This window comes from Macrosteles quadrilineatus, unplaced genomic scaffold, assembly GCF_028750875.1.
Source record: "Macrosteles quadrilineatus isolate MER2022 unplaced genomic scaffold, UCM_ALF_1.0 Scaffold_30__1_contigs__length_1495292, whole genome shotgun sequence".
Lineage (NCBI taxonomy): Eukaryota > Metazoa > Arthropoda > Insecta > Hemiptera > Cicadellidae > Macrosteles > Macrosteles quadrilineatus.
This window is the reverse complement of record NW_026542623.1, coordinates 106,694-129,104: the sequence shown is the minus strand read 5'-3', so window position 1 is coordinate 129,104 and position 22,411 is coordinate 106,694. Positions and strand designations below refer to the sequence as shown.

The 22,411-nt window shown below is 31.0% G+C and overlaps 1 protein-coding gene across 1 annotated transcript in view; it reads right to left on the bottom strand.

Moving 5' to 3' along the window:
• LOC129005681 (diuretic hormone class 2-like) overlaps positions 1–19,597 on the bottom strand; it is a 122,622-nt gene extending 103,025 nt beyond the window's left edge. Inside the window, exon 1 of the mRNA XM_054434645.1 lies at positions 19,564–19,597. The gene's annotated coding sequence lies outside the window, so the exon portion shown is untranslated. The remainder of the gene's footprint in view (positions 1–19,563) is intronic.
• Between the last annotated feature and the right edge of the window lie 2,814 nt (positions 19,598–22,411).

The window sequence follows — 22,411 nt, the reverse complement described above, 5'->3', positions numbered from 1 at the left end:
AAAAGCAATGCACGTGGTAAATAACAATGTTTACTGATGTATTGTTGCCTTTCGTGGGCCATAAGGGGTTTGTGCAATTGACTCTATTACGTCATTCTGATCAGCTGATTCACTTTTAATGCATACTGAACAAACACTCTTAAGCCATAACTATTTGAATGCACAAGATCTTATTGCCATTTTAAGACAAAAAAAAAAATATAACACGATTTAATTTTTTGCATTTAGGATATATATTCACGACACAAAATGGGTTTTGATGACATTTGTATCCTGATAAACTGGTTTTATTCGTGTTGATGTCCTTAGGTTGAGAAGGCTATTAAGTGATGACTCTATTGCCATTAGAATGAAAATCAAACCTCTTGTCCTTGAAATTTAAGATTCATATCAGGGTAATGTATAATGTATACAAAAACTCATCAGGATTAGTTTGCAGCCAATTTACACTAAAGTAAATTAATCTACTTCAAGTGGGCTTTAATGTGCTATACAGTAAAATTCAAGCATTTTACCTAACTATTATGCACTACTTTCCAATTTGACAAAAAATTAAAATAGGCTCAAAAAAGCATAATTAATTAAAATGTTTAAAAAATTAGAATGGGTTGTATGGGTTGTCATGCTGGTGACGAAATAACAACGATAAACAAACATAAAATCAAAACAAATGGAAGAAATTCCAATCGCATGCGTATTTACAGCGTGTGGTGAAAATAGAGAATCTGTACATTAAATTATTTTTGGTCGAATTTTCGACCACTGGACGACCTCTATTTATTGTATGCTATTAAATGTATACCACAGTAAATGTGTAACATGTACTCACATGTTAACATGTAAAGTCGTAACATGTAAGCCTTTAGTCATAACATGTAAATGTGTAACAGTAAATGTGTAACATTTAACACATTCGCATATTATCGTAATTGTCCCAATATTATCAGAAAGTCCCATTGGAGCCCAACTGCACGTATTTACCGCAGGTTAACGGTTTTGTAAACGATCATTTCAAACTGTCATCATTTAATCAATTATATAATTTAAATAAATACTGTAAGCTGCATGCTTTGGAACTTATATGTTGCAGGTATGTGTTCATATGGGAATAAAATTAGTGCGAATGTAAATATACCTCTTTATTTTTAATTTGTGTATAAAACTTAAAACATTAAAAAATTAAGATATCAATACGACACTATATTTCAATCATGTGATTTAATTCATGCTAGTAGCTTTATCAAAAAGAAAGGTAATTTGAATGTACCCTATTTGATCACCGAGCACAATGCAGTTTTTATAATCAAAGATACCGTTATAAATGTGTGTACACTTTTATTTTTGATCAGCTTTATGTGTGTGTAATATAAAACCATTTGAGAACACAGCAGGAATAAAACTTTTATAATGTACATTTTAGTTTTTGTTTTTATGGGAAATTATCAATATTTGCTTCTAAAGGTCTGTCTAACAACATAGATGAAAAAATACCTAATCTTTTACCTACTACACTACACTCCAAGTTAACGAAGCCTGACTTTGTCCAAAACTCTGTCATCTAAAGTATTCTATTGGTGTTTACACAATGAAAACACAAACATATGAGTTTTTAAATACTACAGTGGATATATTTCTAGAAAACATTTTCCTGTGTTAAAATAACCGTAGACAAGCTATTTGCACTCCCTCGACGGTTATGTTAAGCCTTGTCGGTTCTGTGATACATTGCATGGCCATTCCTTCTGACTCTGTCTACAGTATAAAGTATACTTGATAGGATAAATCGTGTTAAAAATTCATGGGGAAACCAAACCAAGACCATGTGTTCACAAACTTACTTAAAGGTTGTATATACAACCTTTATAGGTTTTTCACGGATTTTCCTTGAACAAATTAAACACAACACAAAAACGAACAAACAATGAATTGATGAACTTGGATTGGAATTGAAGTTCATATAAATCTAATGCGCATTAGTAGATATAATAGGACAATATGACCCCACTTTCGGCGTTTTAGAGGCACTTTTAGGGCACTTTTTATAGGGGAAAAATGAGAAAAAAATGGAAGAGCTTTTTTTGGCCACTTTTTTTAAAGATCCAGCTCTCGACCTATACACCCCTATATAAATTTTCTACTTTTGTTAATACTAAAAATCACGTCTGGAATATGGCTCATTTTTTGGCCACTTTTTTAAAAGACCTGGATCTCGTCCAATACAAGCCTATATAAATGTTCAAACTCTATTAAAATTTCAAATCCACATCCATTCCCATGTATATTTTCAAAATCATGTGAGGTTTGTGCGTGAACTCGGGCATGCTCCCGGCTTATGACGTGCTCCCTTGGACATCCTTAGTGGAAATCCATGAGTTCTGGCTACTTGGGAACCCAAGCCATTTGACATACAACGAATCACCTTTTTTCCTAATTATCTTCTCTACCAAATACATGTCCTTATACTTGGTCTTTAACAACTCCTCTGTATAGAAGCCTCCCCTGATTATATTGCCATTTTCATCTTTCAAGATATAAGTCACAGGCTTTGTATTCTTAACTTCTGCTATTGTAAATAGTTCCCCTGTCCAATTTGGAGTATAACCTTTACTAAAAACATGTTTATACTTGGAAATCCTTACGCTATCACCTACCTTATATCTTGGCTTTTTAACTTGCTCTACTTTAGAAGTCAACCTCTCATGTACATATTTACTATTCTTAACATTCACTTGGTTAGGCTTCATTCCTATAGATCTATGCACTTTATTATTATATTTTCGAATTAACTTTGGAAGTAAATCCAACCATTTATAACTCCCCTGAGCACTAAATTCCCTATATAACCAATTCTTTAAAGTTCTCTGAAACCTCTCCACAATTGCAGCCTTAGTTGTAGAAAATGTGTGATAGTGATTAATATTTAATTTTTTCATTAGTTTGTTAAAATATTGATTAAAAAATTCTTTTCCATTGTCAGATTGAATGTTTTTAACCCCCTTTGGTAGAATGGTTTTAATGGCTTCTGTAACCACTAACCCTGTCTTATTCTTTAGTGGAGCAGCATAAGCTTTTTTAGAAAATGTATCTATTAAAGTTAAAATATATTTATTGCCAGAATTTTCTCTAGCATAGTTTTGCATATCAATTAAATCTATTTGTACGGTTTCATTTATACCTAATACTTTGAAAGACCTTCTTATGAAATTCTTTCTTGCAGGTTTATGAAGTTCGTATGCAATTTCATTCATTTTTTATAACATCATCCTTTCCTGTAACTCTAAATACATCACCATTAGCCCCAATCAATAGATTATCTTCCATTCTTTTAAATACATAGTTTTCTGGTATATATGGTCTATTATCTATATACTTAAATCCACTCAAAGATGTGGGGTCAGCAACTAATAAATCAGGATTGTATTCCATCAAATTAAAATTTTTTTCTCCATACACAAATTTCGATCCATCATAATGCATAGCTTGTGACATTAGACAAATATCATCCAAATGTTTCCCCTCTGGTAGATTTCTTATAAATTGATTTTTGGCATCCCAACAATATAGTTTTTTATTATAAGTTATAGTCTGTTCTTTTGTAACACAGTCAGTGTCATCAATGGCAGGTTTAACACGTACTAACCTTTTATTATTAAAATTCCAATAGCCTGCTTCCATTTTTGGAACTTGTGAAACATTCACAGCATCTTTACTATCTGTACCTTCCATCAAATTACTAATTTTCTGTTTCTTTGCATTCCAAACACCATTCTCTGATTCTAAAAATTCATAATTATTATCGTCTTGTATAAATTTACCATCTTCTTTTCGTATTAAAGTCTGTTGTAAAGTGGGCACATCATCTAAACTTTCACCCTTTTCTACATTAGTAATTTTCCGTTTCTTAGCATTCCAAACACCATTCTCTGATTCTAAAAATTCATAATTATTATTGTCTTGTACAAATGTACCATCTTTTTTTCGTATTAAAGTCTGTTGTAAAGTGGGCACATCATCTAAACTTTCACCCTTTCCCACATTAGTAATTTTCTGTTTTTTAGCATTCCAATTTTTATTCTTAGATTCTAAAAACTCATATTTAGTTTTACCTTGTAAAAAGACATCACCTTTTCTAGTTAATGTCTGTCCCAAAGTTGATACATCATCTACAAACTCCCCATCTTTAACATTACCAATTTTACGGTTTAAACCATTCCAACTATCGTCTTGTAAATTTAAAGTAGGTTCACTACTAGCCCTGGGTTCTGCAGGCTTATTATATGGATTATATAAACGATAAAATTTATCTATAAACATATTTTTATTTAATAAATAATTCCACTTTCTCTTAATTCCTCAATAATGGAATCTATTTCATTATCCACTCCTGAGTTACCGGCTTGGCGACTTAGCCAAAGAAGTCTTAACCTATCTACAAGCTCATTAGGATCATCCCAATAAATATAGTCTATTTTATTACCAGTCACTTGTCTCAAACCTTCACCAACAGATTTAAAAAGAGGTTTAATTATATTAAGATATTTAGTATGTCTATTACTTGAAATTGGTGCACCATCTTTGTAACTCTTTAAATGTCCATTTGTAGCTTCCAAAATCTCTTTATAATTTTGCAAATCAGCCGGAGTATAATCCTCAGGTTCTTTTAAAGTTAACAATTGCCACAAACCTTTTGTCCCCTTGTAGGTTTTATTTGCAATTGTAACATCATCATTGGCAATGTCAACTTCCTTATTTCCAATAAAAAATTTATTTGCTTCTCGTCTAATACCATATGTAGTGTCTGTCATACTACTTTTACTGAGGTAATTTCCTAAATAGTCTGATGCTAAAAGACCAAAATCTAATTTCTGTGGAGTAGATTGTTGTAATGGTTGCAATCTTGGTATTATTGGTATTCTAGATGGAGTCATTGGGAGAATCTCCATTCGAGGCCTCTCTGTTTTGGTGATTTTTTTTAATTCTTGTAATGGCTCTATTAAAGGTTGGAATGTTTGAAACCTCTCTTCAGCCTCTAGAAACTTGCCACGTTTTAAAGCTCTATATTTCTCTCGTATTTGATTTGCAGAGTCAACCAATTCTTGTTGAATGTTTTTCATCTTTTATTTACATTTTATTTATCTCATTTGACAAAGGATTGTACTCAAACACTTTATCATGTATTATCAAACAATATGCAGATGTATTTGCTGGCACATTTTCTGCAGTTTCAATCTCTAATTTAATATCAACAATTCCTTCCTTCACTGTTTCGTTCTGTCTAGAACAGTCTATTACAATTAGTGGATATTTCTTCATAAACTCAGCCCTACTAATCATAGGATCTGGGATAGTATTATAGTAAGTCTCTCTAAATCTCATAAACATCTCATAAGCTTTAGAGACATCTCCATTTTCAAAGTCTAAATTTAAATCACTATAAGGATAATATTCAGAGTTTAGAAATACTTTGAGATTTTTTAATTTACAGTGATCAAATTCATCAGTTCTTTTTCGTGCACTATTATCCCTAGCTGTTTGGAAACCAAATATAATATACCTAGGCTTCTCCAAACTTGAAGATGTCTTTACTGACCATGTATGTCTTGTAGTATTGGGATATGATGGAAGTTCATGCAACTCTAAACTTCTAAATGCAATTTGCAAATTTTTATTTTGCAGTAACATCTTTTGTAATTGTAACTTCTCCCCATCTGATGGTATTACATGTGGCATCACCCATTGAATTGAGTTAAGTGTAATTTTAGGAATCGTATCAGCAGTGCCACTGGCTGGAGCACTAGTGGTTGTTAATATACAATTCAAATCATTTTTGGATCTTTTTAACACCAATTCTTGTTTGACATTTACTAATACCTTATTAAAGTCCTCGAATACACCCATTAACAGCTCTAATGGCAAACATGTACTAAACTTGCCACTTTTATGGAACTCTTTTAAATTCGTGTCAGAATCAAATGCCACATTTGACAATTTAGTAGTTTTATTGTAAGAGCTCAATATTTTCATAAGACTAGAAATTCCTGGGTTTCTTACAATGTCTATTTCTTTACCTGCGACTTCATATCTAATTTCATCAAATAAGAATGCAAATGCATTATTTATAAAATGACCTTTATCATGATTTTCAATTTCTCCCTTAATATACAGATAACTCCTACACGGGAGAGTTAGCAAATCTTGATTATTAATACATATTCGAATTTCATCAGAATTATTTATTGCCAAAGTGTTGTGGGGAACATAGGAGTGATTTGTAATTTTAACCACACTATCGTCGAATTGGGATTTCCCTGTAACGTCTAGAAAATCTTCCATTTTTATTAATAGAAAATTTTAACTTTAGTCCTATTGATCGTAGGAACCTAGCATTTTGTGCACTTATAGATAAATTCTTATAAATTCTCATATCTTTTTTATATGACAAGTAATTGTAGTTTCTTCTCCATTAAAGTCAATTGCCTTGTCGTGCTGATCGGCAAATGTAATACTGACAACATCTAAACTTCTCTTATTTACAGGAAAATATATAATATTTCTTGGAACTTCAATAATTTTGTAGCCAGGAGGAGCTTCTGGATAAAAGCTATGTATGGTGTGTGATTTGTTTCCGTTTAAATAGGACCCGTTTGCAATATTACATTTTACTCTAATCACATTTACATTATTAATGTTTATTTTATTTGTAGATTCAAACTGAACACCAGGAGTAGAAACACCTTTAAATCCCAATAAAACAGACCCTAAACATGGTTTTGTAAAATCAAACACGTGGCTAGAAAGTAATGTCGCTTTCATAGTTTTATTATTAGCTGTAAGGAAAAAGTCTGGGATTTGCTTTTGAATTTCCTTTGCAAGCTCAACCACCTCATATGTTCCTTCAGAAATTTCTATTGTAACTGGAGCTTTGTGGTCATAATAGAAAACATCATCACCTTCTCCAATGGTTAATTTGTTGCCTTTAAGTTGATTTAATTTTGGAATAAGCCCTTTGAATAAAAGTTTGACTTTAGTATTAATTAATGCTTCTCCATTTTTATCTATTATAACTTTAAGTTTACCATTTAATAACTGGTTTAAATCATCAACTGAGATATCTCCTTTTGGTAATGTTTTTTTCTCTACTTTGTAATATGTTAAAGTATTAAGTGGTTTTTTTACATTAAATATAGAATTATAACTTTGAAAATCTACTAATCCAATTACATAATCATCATTTAATTCTATGGGAGGAAAGAACACTGACTTTAGCTCTGGCTCTGTACCCGAAAATGTTATAGTAAATGAATCCATTTTTATAAACAAAAATTTTTTATGAATGATAAACATAAAATTCCACAAATAGAACTATTTAAATCTTGTATTTGATCGGTTGTATAGAATATTTTATGTCCCTCAAAATATTTAATTACTTCTTTTGGAGGTTGGATTCCAAATGGGTCAAAATAAATTACAATATCTTTATTTTTACGATATGCTGTCCAATGTGTGCCAGATGAACTGTCTAAATTAACTATTCCGCACTCTTTTACTCTTGGTGTTAGATTTTTTAGCTCGTTTTTTAGGTACACCCCCCGGAAGTGAGGCACGTCTTTTGCGGCCTCTAACAGCTGGTAGTTGTCCATATTTTTTATTAAATTTTAATCCCATTCCCATCTTTGCTTTTGCCTTCATCAAATTTGTCACCGCATAAGCTGCAGCTCTTTCAGCAAGATTTGCATCCTTGGCCGTTACTCTAGTCCAAGCTAAGTCTGCTAATCTCATGTCTGCTTTGTTCCGAGCAGCGGTATCGGGATTATTCATGTAGAATATGTCATGCTCTTTACAATAAGAGTCTAGTTTATTTTTTGGAGGTACATTTTTAGCTAAATTCTCACGTATATTCGTTCCAGGTCCACAGTACCGATATGATGGTATGTGAAGTGGAAATGGAAGGTTATTTATAAGAGTATTCAATAACCCTCGACCCCTGTAAGGCTTTAGGAATAAACCTTTGCCCTTTTTACATGTTTTCTTATTATTTTTTACCATTTTTATTATATAAAAAATGTCTTTTATTCAACAAAAACACAAATTTAAAATAGTACATACTAAGGAAAATATACCAAAGAAGTTGGGTCTTTTTCCTACCAATATTCGATGTGTTATTTGTGGTCCCAGTGGAAGTGGGAAAACGGTTGTAATTTATAATTTAATTGTAAGAAAGGAAGGATTAAAATTTACAAATCTATATTTAATATCTAAATCTTTAGAACAAGAAAAATATAAAAAAATAATTGAAATATTTAGTTTGTGTGACGAAGTGAAATTACACACGTTTACTGACTGTGAAATCACACCAAATGATGTAAAATCACAGTCAGTTGTTGTATTTGATGATATAAATAGTCCAAATATTACACAATTTTTCTCAATGGGTCGACATAAAAATATTAACAGTTTTTACTTGTGTCAATCTTACAGCAAAGTACACAAACATTTACGTGATAATGTAAATTTCCTAATATTATTTAAACAAGATGATTTGAATTTAAAACATGTATATAACAATCATGTTGGTAATGATTTTTCATTTAACCAATTTAGAAATCTCTGTCATCAATGTTGGGATAAAACTAAATATGGCTTTTTTGTAATAGACAAAGAAAGGTTAAAGAATAATGGCAAATATAGATTTATGTTTGATCAATTTTATAATGACCAAGTGCAAGAGTATTGATACCATCTTCAAGAATAAACCTCTTGTCATCGTCAAAAGATAGTACTTTCTTATTCATAGTTAAGGTTTGAAGATGATGATTTGTAGATTTAATTCTTGTCACATTCTCATAGTAATCTTGCCCAGTGGCAAGACAGTTCAAATAATGTTGATGTCTAAGGAGATGTTTAACTGTAGCACCATCAGCTCCTTTAGCTTTCTTCACCTCTAAAGCTTGTTTGTCTTCTTCATATAACCATTTTAGAGGAATATAAGAATATAACTTTGGTCTTAAACCACAATATTCATACATAATATGACCATCTAATTCGTCTTTAAACTTGCCAGTGACTTTTTTATTTTTATCAGAGTATAAGAAATGGTCTTTACTATATCCAGAGGTATCAAAATAGTGCAAGTCACATTCTATTTCCTTGTAAAAGTCCTCTGTAACTATAGAATACATTAAAGAATCTGTATCTGTCATAAGAAATCTTTTGTTCTTAAATTTTGACATATAATTATAGTGAAAATCATACATTATTACTTTACTAATATCCAAAATGGTCATTCCCAAATATATCGGCTTATTAAACTTTACAACTAATTTATTTAAATGTATAGCATGCAAATTGTTATCGAACTTTTTGCTACAGTCGAACCTTGGATTAGTGACATATTTAGTTAATAGTGACTCATCCTTGAGATATATATCACGAAACTTGCGTTGGTTCATAATTGTTCGACCAAAGAGACTATTATTTAACAATTTGTAAAAGTCTTTTTCGAAATCATTTTTAGCACATTTGCGTTTTTCAATATTAAAATTAATATAGGGCGCAAGCCATTTGGACTGTCTAAATTTTAAAATTCTATGGTATTTTGTAGCAACCAAACCCAATTCCTCATATTTTTGTAATGCTTTATAATGTAAAATATATTTAGTTTTGTCATTTAAATTAGGTATTAATTTGCCATTCATTTTCTCAGGTGCTAATGGATAGTCATTATGTAAATCATGTAAGCTTTTATCATATTTTAAATCAACTTCTAAAATATATCCAAACTCATCATTTTGATTGTTTTTGTATATTTTGTAGTCTATCTCATTCGTCCAACGAAATCCATCCACAGGTAGTGTCTCACACATAGCTGTGGAGTATAGCGAGTTACAATCTAAATATATTAAATAGACACTCTCTTGATTGGGGTCATAATGTTCACCCATATATCTATTATTAGCTTTAGCGTAACGTGTGGAAATCATACTGACTCCTCCTCTGATTGCACTTTCTATGAACAAATGCATGTCAATATCTTGAAATAATTGTAATTTTATACCAGTCATTCTAAGACAGGCCTCCCATGTTAGTCCTGGAAGTGAATACATATGTACGGGGTCAAGTTTGTAATCTTTTAAACACAGGTCTCTAAATGTCTCAAAGACATCAGCCAGTAGCAATACATCTGTTTTAAGATATAAATCATGATATTCTTGTAAATTGTTTATATTAAAATGGGTCCAGACATTTTTAGCATGTTCATATTCATTGGGAGAGATATGTTCTTTAGTTAAAGTACTGTAAAATTTTTCAATTGGAGGTAGAGACTCTGTAAACTTATCTGGTCCTGTCATATATTCATAGGGAAATACGCCTTTGCGTTGTAGTAGTGGATTGTCTATAAATCTAAATGTATTTAAATTGGAAGCTAATTTGTATAATGGAAGGGATAGAAAGTTGTAGGAATCTAAAAATACTAAATCATCAACAGAGAATGAAATGTACTTTTCCATATCTTTGGCTATGCAATTTAATTTACGATTATATTTTCCCAAGTGTTGCATTATTAAATGTCCATCGTAATTTTTCAAGTTATGGAAGAATACTGGTATTTTCTTTGTTACTTTATAGTTTAAATTACAATCATTATGGGCAGCTCCACGGTATTGGCCATTTGAATGACAATGTTCTCGTACCCTATCAAAATATAGAGGCTTTTCACAAATATGACAATGTGTTGAGTTTTGGAAAGATGCCTCTTGCTCAGGAGTCATTACAAGGGGAATATATATCGCCATTTGACTTTTAATAAAATCATAAGTCTCAAATAATCTTTCAAAAAACACATCCATAACATTTGCACCACTATATAACTCTTCAGAAATAATCTTAGAATCTTTTACTACGACAAATGCAAATCCCGATGGAATATGTATATTGGAGTTTATAAAGCACTCAAAATCAGCATAAATCACAAATGGGGCTTTAAGTTGATATTTATAATTTTTAAATTGTAATGTATCTTGTTTAGACATTTCCACTCTTTGTGCATCAAAGTTCTTACAATATGTTATATGACATTCTAATTTATCTTTGGTGTAAAAATGTTGTAAACAAAACTTGCAAAAATACTTCTTGTGGTCTTGTTTCGTAGACCGTAGCATTAACCTATCAAAATCACGAATTAAACAGTAATGTGATTTACGACCTTGTAGTAATAATAATAGATCTATGTGAGCATTACTATTCAGTTTGGTTCTTCTTAATGGATATATAAATTTTTGGTCTTCAACTCCAAATACATTAACACTTATATTATTTTGTCTTTCAAATTTATCTATATCAGATATTTTAACAGGATACTTTATGTTTGTCATATTTAACTGATTTTCATAGGGTGCATATTTCGATACCCTTTCAGCATGTTTAGCATTCCTTGGATGTAAAGCTGCTAAAATTGACCAAAGGAAGCATTTATTATCAGCATTCTTTATATTTAAAACTGCTTTTGTCAATTTAATACTTTTTGGTGTGGGGATATATGACTTTGGAGTTAGGGGCTTATACTTGTAAACGTGCAACTGCCAATATTTAGTATGGTCATAAATCCATCCACTGCCTTCGGCTTGATATTTGTGTATGGAAGCATCAATCTTTAAAAGAGCATTTTCAATTTGAGGCTTTAAATCTCTCTTCTCAATGGTTAAGGTAGTAAGGCTTCTAAAATCTGCAATACATTCTTTCTCATTAACTAATTTTCCATTTTGATCTATTGTATATTTTATAAATTTGATTCTCCTTACTAAAGTCCATTTTATCGGTAGAGGACAAGACTGAAGAGTACTTTTAAGTTCAGTTTTAATCGATTCACCAACAAATTTAATCATTGTATATGGACATTTGTTACAAGAATTGATGTGTCTTTTAAAATGACCAACAACATTTCTTTTACAGAAATTACAAGTCTTATGAGTTTGTAATATATGAGATTTTAGAGCCATGTTATTATCACAGATTATATCACAAACTTTGCACAGTTTCACCTTCATTTTATGTATTACCTTGTAGTGGCGAATCAGGTTGCTTTTTTTGGAGAGCGATGCAAAACAATGTTGACATGTAGTCTTCATTTTTATATATGTAATTAAAAAATAGGTTGGTATCTTCTATATAGTAGAAATTACATTTTGACAATTTCAATTAATGAGAAATAATAATTTGAATTAGAATTTTATATTTTAATATTCAAAACAATTTCATACAATAAGATTTGGCAATTGTAATTTTCTAAATCAAAACTAAATCCAAAATCTTAAATAAAAAATACTTTTTAGCAATTCAGATTGCTGAGTCTACATATATACAGAGTGAGTGTTACCTATTTTAAAGGGGACTTGACAAAATTATATAGTATAATTCAGCTAAGTTTTTAAATAATAACTTGTACACACTTTAGACTCAAAGTCCCCCGGTGCATAAAATTTGGCTATGTTTTTAAATAATAACTTGTGCACACTTTTGACTCAAAGTCCCCCCGTGAGTGAGTTTGGCTAAGTTTTTAAATAATAACTTGTGCACACTTTTGACTCAAAGTTCCCCCCGTGAGTAAATTTGGCTAAGTTTTAAAAAAATAACGTGTACAAACTTTTGACTCAAAGTTCCCCCGTGAGTGAATTTGGCTAAGTTTAAAAAAATAACTTGTATATATTTTTGACTCACTTAAAAATAGTAATAACAAAATAAGTTACTTTTTTGGATAGAGAAGCAGCACACAGTTGACATGTAACTAAAAAAACTAAGTTAGCATGTTCTATATGGTGGAAATTACATTTTAGACAATTTCAATTAATGGGAAATAATAATTTAAATCAAAATTTTAAATTTTAATATTCAAAACAATTTAATACAATAAGATTTGGCAATTGTAATTTTCTAAATCAAAACTAAATCCAAAATCTTAAATAAAAATACTTTTTAGCAATTCAGAATACTGAGTCTACATATATACAGAGTGAGTGTTAGTTATAGAGAAGACTATGTTACCTATGTTAAAAGGGACTTGACAAAATTATATAGTGAGTATAATTCGGCTAAGTTTTTTAATAATAACTTGTACACATTTTGACTCAAAGTTCCCCAGTGCGTGAAGTTTGGCTAAGTTTTTAAATAATAACTTGTGCAAACTTTTGACTCAAAGTCCCCCTCATGAGTGAATTTGGCTAAGTTTTTTAAAATAGACTTATATACATTTTAAGTTCCTTAGTGACTGTTCAAAATACTCTAAGTGTTTAAAAATAGATTTATATACATTTTTATAAGTTCCTTAGTGACTCAATTCGGCTAAGTTTTTAAAAATGGACTCGGGAAATTAGCTACACTCCTAAGTTAAAAGAAATACAGAGTATGAGTAGCCTACAAGCATCAATTACATCACCAATTGATCCCATGACCCGACACACGACAACATATTACATTAGTCTAGCTTAGATGTCAAAGACTTACCATAACAAGAAGATCCAGGTGGAAGAGTTAGTGATGATTCCGTAGAATGCCCCCCTTATATACCACAAAATTGTCTAAATTAATTTAGAACTTAACAATGGAAATTGAACAAACTGAAATTGAACAATTGAATAATTGAGGTCAATCAATCAAACATATTTGGCAATTGTCTAAACCTGCCCCAGACAGACTGGCGCCAGACAGGCAGAGAATGTTGACAATTGGTTTTGATTGGGGTCATTAGGTTACACTCACAGTCATTCATTTGAGTCAGGCATAGTTTACGCATAGCCATAAGCATGCCCGAGTTCACGCACAAACCTCACATGATTTTGAAAATATACATGGGAATAGATGTGGATTTGAAATTTTAATAGAGTTTGAACATTTATATAGGCTTGTATTGGACGAGATCCAGGTCTTTTAAAAAAGTGGCCAAAAAATGAGCCATATTCCAGACGTGATTTTTAGTATTAACAAAAGTAGAAAATTTATATAGGGGTGTATAGGTCGAGAGCTGGATCTTTAAAAAAAGTGGCCAAAAAAAGCTCTTCCATTTTTTTCTCATTTTTCCCCTATAAAAAGTGCCCTAAAAGTGCCTCTAAAACGCCGAAAGTGGGGTCATATTGTCCTATTATATCTACTCGCATTGTGTTTGTAATCCATTTAATCTTCAAGTATGCGGGGAGCAAGTTGGTCTAGTGGTTATAGCGCGAGACTCCGGTTCCTGGGGTCCCGGGTACAAATCCTGCCAAATACCAATGTATTTTATCTAAGTGATAATGCCGTAACCCCTAGGTCTAGCCTGAAGTAACGTGAAAAACAATTTTGGGCTCGTGTATAGAGTCCTAGGACAAAAAAATCTTCAAGTAAGTATTATTAGTTATAAACATTTTCTAATGCATTCCATTGTTGTTTTAGTCATAATTAGGTGCATCTTCGTCTTAAAACATGTCTAAGTTATATTTGTGATGCCCGAATATAAGAAAATATATGTTGTAGCTCTTATTCATTTTCAAGTTTGGCATTTTTGTGTACAAAGGGAAACGAGAACAAACTCAACTTTATAAGGCTACGTGTAAATATAGTGTTTACACATCTAGAAAAAAGTATATTTTGTTACTATACAAAATTATTAATACAAAAAGTGTGATCAAAACTAAGTATTTCTTCTAAAATTCATTTCTTATACCAGTGGTTACTGATTCACAATATATCAAAATGAGTAATTGATTCTTGGTCTGCACTTCTTAGTGTTTACACGAATTCGATTTAAAACCATTTGTCTTTTCTATTTTGACAACAGTTTGTGTAAAGAAAATTTATATTCATTTTTAAGATGATATTCTGTGACGTTTTATAAAGGTTTGGGTGATATTTAGAGCCTCTTACCCAAATTACTAGGCAGGTTTGTTAAAATTTAGCAACTTAATTTGACTGTACCTTGTTTAATTTTTTAACATGAAATTAGGATTTGTAATTAGCATAAACAATAAACAAGATTAAGCTTTTCATTTCTGTTGTTTTTTAATCGTAGCCAACAAAATGTATTAATGGATTTTCAATTTCATACGATTATCCTATTCAGACTTTTAAGTCATATTTCTTTTCTTTGCTTGTTGTAAAAAAAAAAGTTTGTGTACTTTTTGGGTATGCGTGATTTTTGAAGTAAGCAAGGCTATTTTCCTGAACAATATACTGATAATGAACAGTTAAATTCCTTGTATATAGAATTCAAGCAAGGAATTAATATACTTTGCCACTTTTTTATATTATAATAAAATATTCTATCTTGTCAATATACAATACATTGTTACTGCTACTCAAAATTCGTCTGTCCACCAATGATGACCAATGATGACAGTCTATCAGATAGTCCCTTATTGTTGAACGTAGCGTAGACACTGAACACCTATAGTCAATTAGCATACAAATGGGTTGTGATAGCTTTGCGGACAAAGAGTTGTGTTTGGTTAGGCGGTCGATTCAACTAACCTGTTTTCTTGTTTCAGCCAACGTTTATTTAATCTGCACCCACTGGTAATCTTCTGATTTCAAACAATTATAAGAAACGTAACACAACACTTTGGAAATTGCTAAATTTTTCCTGTTTTCTGCTTGAATCTAGATACTCAAGTAAAACGTGCGCATTCCAAATATCAATTTTTATCTAGATTCTTAAATGATAAGGGAAAATTTCAAACAGTTTCAGCTCATTTAGTATCTGGGGGGGGGGGGGAGGGGTGTAAACTAATAAACACCACGGACAGAAAATACACTTTTCAACATACTATTATTTTAGGGTAACACTTTACGGGCCTTTCTTCACATAATGATCATTTAAGTAAATTAAATCACCAATTCACCAATATCATAATAAAATAACTAAAATAGATACAACAACAACAAAAATAAAATAAACAACATCAGTACAAACAAAAGCAATAACTCTATACATACTAGCGATGAATATTAAATATCTACTAGCAAGCCTAAAGGATTAATTGAATGATTGATGATTTTTAAGTACCTTTAAAAATTTAATTTATGATTAAAATTTTTGAGTAATCACCAATGTTTTCGAATCAAACGAAAGACAAATGTGCTATTTTCCAAGTGTGGATTTGTCATGGAAGTAGCTTAAGAGTGTAATATCTTCACAGATACGATCTCGTGGACTTCTTATGATTTCCCAGGATGGTGCAAATATTTTGTAACACACTGTATGATAGCTCAGCCAATTGTCGTTTAGTGCAGACTATTATTTCACAAGAGTTGACTGAACAACAAAGTGATTGAGTTGGTTACCTCATTACTCCTAGTATTTCCTATTGTAATAATTTGTGAGGATTTTTATTAGTTGGTTTAAACAATAAAGGCTTAACAAACTATCTCGATTTTTGACAATTTATAAGTCTAGTAGGTGTATATTTTGAGTAATAATGTTTCTGAAAAGATATTAGAAAATATTTCATATCAACGATACACATTGTTTTAACAAATGCTATTTAATAGCAGTGAATTGCTAAACTTTTATTGAATAACCCCACCAAAGCAAACCTACAGACTAGGTGAAATTCCATTTTTCTGATTGAATTTACACAAAATCTGTCCTTAACAAAACCAATTGTACCCTATTTAAAGTGAATTAAACTAGATTTAATGACGTTTGCTACTACACAAAAAGTATTATAGTGCGTTTTTAGTGAACTGTTAAGTTAAAATTAAATAATACAAATTTCAAATTAATTACTATAATCAATTTGAGGTTAGGCCTAATAACTAGAATCTGTGGGGCATATTGCGTTCTGAAACAAGCTTGCATTTTCACGTCAATGAGAATTGTTTATTTATTTTCTTTCACCAATTCACAACTAAAAATTAACAAAACTTCATTAAAACTGCAGTCGATGTTAATGAACTGCTAAATTAGAGTTTCCTAAAAGAAGGAGTGAGAGAGAAAACATGGTTGATCAGGGTCGAATTCGTAGAATAAAGCTGGTTAACTCAATGTAAATAGAGGGTTAAAAATACAGCTTTGGAGAAATGGTGGATGGTGAAATCAAAGGGGGGTTTAACATTGGATAATTACAAAGTACTTCGTCAATTTAGTTTGTTAATCGACATTATAGCTTTAACGTGAGTCTATCTCTCTTGATGTCTACTCCAGTGGAATTTTTAGACTTGAATTATTGGGAAATGTACTTAAACGCTTTTAGGGAAAACGGTCCAAACCAAATCCAAAATGTTTGAGAATGTATTGGGATTTGAACCCGTCCCTCCCGTACCAACAATTAGACGCTAACCACTACACCAGGCTACCAACACACCAAAATTTTACATTAATTAAATTAGTTAAAACTTTGTTTTTCCATCCGTGTGATAAAAAATAGATTTTCATGCGCACGATGAAAATTAATAGTAAAAAGCTTAAGTAAAATAATTGCCTTCAACATCTTTTAACAATAACAGTTACTAGCCTACGAAATCAAACATGGTTTTGAAAATTGAAATTGTATTGTAGTTTGTTCAAAGTAGCTCGTTAATTTAAAGTTCGTGTGACTAGATTTATGCAAATTTGTAACGTGTGTATGGGTTTAGATCGTATTAATTGTGTATACAACCAAAACTTTGAGATTTCTAAACTATTTTCATTCGTCAAGTATTATTTTTGAAAAAAATTCAGCTACACCATCTATCTTCCGTAATTTTTAGACCATACGAAATTGGAGTCGAAATCGAGAGGAGATCAAAGATAAGCTTCTATTTTGAGCAACTGATTTTCACTTACGGAGGTCCTGTTAATATTTAACCAACGAGAAAGAAGATCCCAGTTCTGAGCTGTTCACGTTGCGCTCTTAAACTTTTATAGCTTTATCCGGAGCGGATGGATTACTTTCAATTAAGGGATTACATTTTACTCTATGTCTGATAATAGTTTATCCAGGTATTTAGTTTGGAAACATTTTATACACATTTAAAGAGGTTTTGGTATGAAATATACTAATTTACAGGGACATATAATAACGTTTTGAAGTATCGTGAATTTAATGATTTTCTGGTTTTTTCAATATTATATTTGTTTGGAAATGGATTTTTCCTACCACTGCATGGAAATCACATTAACATGCCTGTCAACAGTACGTAAAATAGATCATTTTTACAATTTACTGTATTTATAATGATTCTTCAGTTCACTATTACATAATTAATTTTTAAATCTTAATTGTACTTGAAAATTAACTTTGATCTTTAAAATGTAGAAAAATCTCTAACAACTACTTTGAAAACCTGTCTTTAGGTACAAATAAATTCGATGATTGATCCTTTGATTAGTTCATTAACTCCGTCAAAAGTACTCGAGTTTATCTTAGATGAGTTCAATTTATCCCTTTCAGATTACATTTCATTTGGCATTTCTATACTAAGTAAATACTACTTTGGAGCTTAAATATATTGTTTGACGAGTGAACTCCCTCCATTGTTTTTATTTTTTTGTATGCTTGGGACATCATTGTTAATTATATTGCATTTGGTAATCACAACCCCCCGTTACACAGGACATAATCTATATAATTAATACGCTACATGAAACTTTGTCGGTTGAACTCCTCCGCCATTTCTTAACCGATTTTATCCATTGACGTCTCATTGGAAAGAGCGTGTCGCGTAGATTTGCAAACTGACCTTTAATTTTTTTTAAGTCCCTTGGGCTCTGTACCAGTGGCTGTTAAAGCTCCCATGTTATCCTTATGAAGAACATAATTGTTTACATTTTGATCAGCTGTATAATTGAATTGCTGTTGTTTATTTTTCGATTCAAAGTCTTTTAAACTCATCGGAAGTTATGATGACTTTTATTTGTTTTTAAATAGATACTTTACTATCTTTGCAATTGCTCGATTTCGAGCAACGTGTTTACTAATTATTATTGAATATAGGTCAAATGGATCGCCATAAAGATTATATTAATTATAAAAGATCATTTTAATATTTCATTAGATTGTTTCAGATACACAGGTAATTTATGGCCATTAAAACCGACACCAAACTGGTGTTTGGTTTTTTTGTAAACAATTCTTGATGGAACTTCAAACAGTTAATCAAAACTGTACTACTGTACTAGAATTGATGCCTAAAAAGCATTAATTTCAATGCTACGTCACAAACCACATTTTATGTAGGCAGTATTTAAAGCTATTTTTAAATGCTGAAAACTTATATAATCAAACATTATGATCGAAACATTAATCACGACAACGCTCTCAATTCAATAAATTTATCAACCGCGTGGCATTTAACAACGTTTTTCTACATCCGAGTATTTAAAAGCCAACAATGTTTGCTCGCCGCACTCTTTGTGAAGTGGGGAAGGTCAAAGAAGTGTAAACAAACAGTTTGGCGTTTGTCTACCAAATCCGTTTAAACGTCCCACTTTCAAGACCTCTGTTGCTTGAAGTGACCAATGTAATAGCTTCTAGTCGTGGCTTTTATTATAGGTATATAAAGATCACAGGTAAGACTTTTATCTCCAAAATAATAATAATTAAAAATAATTTAACTCACGGGACTGAAAGGATGATGCGCCTCTTTTCTCCTCCTGAAACAAAAAAAACTTATTTTACAACAAAACAATAAAATCTGCTCATTATAATCTAAAAACGCATATTCTTTACAAATAATTGGTAAGAAAATAGAATGAGGGTTGGTTTCGTACCAATCTTTCGTATAATAAAATTGTCTGTTTCTAAGTTGTCTTTCACTTTTACAAATAAAAGTGGTTCCAAAGATTTAAATCTTCACTAGCCTATATGAAACAACTAAACCTAAGGCGGTTTAGTTCTGTCTAGTTAGTATCTTTTAATAATTAATTAAGTATGTCCTTGAAACATGCTATATGTGTGTGTTCTGCATTTCATTTGTACAAACAAACTATGTGATGTAGCACGTTGCAGGCTACACTGAAGATCAAGTGTGTGGGAAACAAATAAAAATAAAAAACCGTGCCAGAGAATGGCGTGCCATATAAAGAATGGCACGTGCAGTGTGTGTGCCACTTTTAAGCTTTAGTGTAAGCCTTAAAGCTAAAGGCACCCTTTAACTACAATCTTCCAAACTATATATCTAGTTTGCTTATCAGTAGGACGAACAACAATTTGACAATGTAGATAAAATGTTAATTTAAACCTTTGAGCTGTGAGATTATTAAAACATATTTTTAAGATTTTTTTGTAAGAGGTAGAAAGATAAATAAAAGAAAAACTGAGAACTAATCTATCTTTTTGTATTTAACATTAAATAAACTAATTTTATTAAATTAGCTTGATTTTAATCGCTGAGCTTTAATTAATTATATCGATTAACGTCTAAAACATATATTATATTCCCTTTAGAAACATTATTACAATTATAGCTATGACAATTTTCTCTAATAGATCCATTAGTATAATTTGAGTAAGTGAAATAAAAGGTATTACAAACGGGATTATAACGGGTAATCAAGTTACAATATAACAGCCAATGACCGAGTGATTGGTTGGTTTGTCGATATAATACCCTATATGAGAACATTACCTGTTAATGATACTGTGAAATAGGAATCTATCGTGTCATATATCATGGATATATTTTAATATTTAGTGTTAAGTTTATTTTAAATGATCATAATTAAGTTTGTTAACATTACTGATTTGTATAATTTGTGATTTGAAATTATTGCATGAATAGTAAAGTCGACTTAATTGTTAATACTATATTGGTTAGTAAAGTGTTGCATTTATAAGAAAGTATTATGCTGGATGGATACTTTTGTGTTGTGAATGTAAAATTCTTGACAGTTTGTTTATTCAAACTATGACTAGGAAAGTTCAAATTAGAAAATGCAGGGAAAAAGTTTAATCACCACATTTATATTGAACATGACCATAGTAAATTATTTTTGAGGAGTGTTTAATATCGTTATAAAAAGCTAAGAAACCTCTAAAATATGACCTAATTGATTATTATAATTGCCTCAACATTTTTATGGCCCTTATGTTTGATCTAACATAAGAAAAATAAGAATCATGATTACAATATGTGAAAAATAGAAATATTTTGTTCTAATTCCAATGAACAATCTCAGTAAAATTCTGTAGTGAATTTGAGTCATAAACCCCTTAGCCCTGTACACACCAGAGCGATACTATTCCTAGAATTTTATGTGCGATACTTGGGCGATAACATCGCAGATCTCTTTTATTCCACTTTTGTAGTAAAATGCTTTTGAGAAATTTCTGTCGTGAGCTATTGGTATTTAACTGATTGCCAATTCATTATTCTCTTTCACTCTGTCTTTATATAAGCTGATCTTTTAGTACTTTTTTTCGGTTGTTAGTCAGTGCAATGATTTACGTTTTGTGTTTTTTACACCGTTTAAACGTGTTCAATAAACGTCTATGAAATGAAGATTCAAATCCATTTCCATTTATTTCACAACTATCCACTAATGACCCGATATAGTTAGGTTGGTAATAGTTCAACTACAAGGTCATGCGTTTATTTAGTTCAAACGTATTTTTCAGTTAATCCCCATAACAGCGATACATCATAATTACACCTGATAATTCCGGGCTTTCATGGGTTAAGAGTAATCAAAACACATGCGTTACAGCAAAAGACACATTCGACGGATGTCACGGATGTTAATACGAGTTGTGTGACGTAATGGAGACAAGTTGCTATGATGGAGACTTTGTCATCTGTCACAATGTTCTTGCTGTCCAACCGACCGAGTTTTTGTTTACATTAATTGTTATTTATTTAGTTTTCGTGTGTGTTATATATGTACACCACGTATAAATCTTGGTCAGTGGTTATTCGAGCTTGAAAAAGTAATCGTAGAACTATAATTCCTGCAAACAATTTTACTTTGTTGCAAGTTATGTGCACGAGCGCTTCTGAGCTTTTGAAATGTGTGTTGTATACGTAACTTATACCAGTATAATTCTAGACTAACTCCCTACTAAAACCTATGAATGATAGAGATTCCATTATAGTTATACCTAAAACCTAAGCAAATATAATTGATTAAAAAGACAATGTAGGGATATCGAAATAGCAATAGACGAACATCAACTCTGCTATAATTTGCTAAGCTTATCACAAATAATTTATATTCTATCTCTACAAGATATGTATGCACATATTATGTTTAAATAAGCTGCTTACAAGTTGGTTTACCTCAGGGTGAAAATTTTTCCAAATCTTTTCAAGGGAGAACTCACTTTTTAGATTAAACCCTGGCAGATATTATGTTTAAAAGTAGCCAAACAGTACCTTCAATTTGATTAACACTGAATATGTACGGTATAAAATGAATTGAAAAAGTATGGTCCACGAAATCTCTTCTGAAACCCCTTAGTTTAATTTTGTT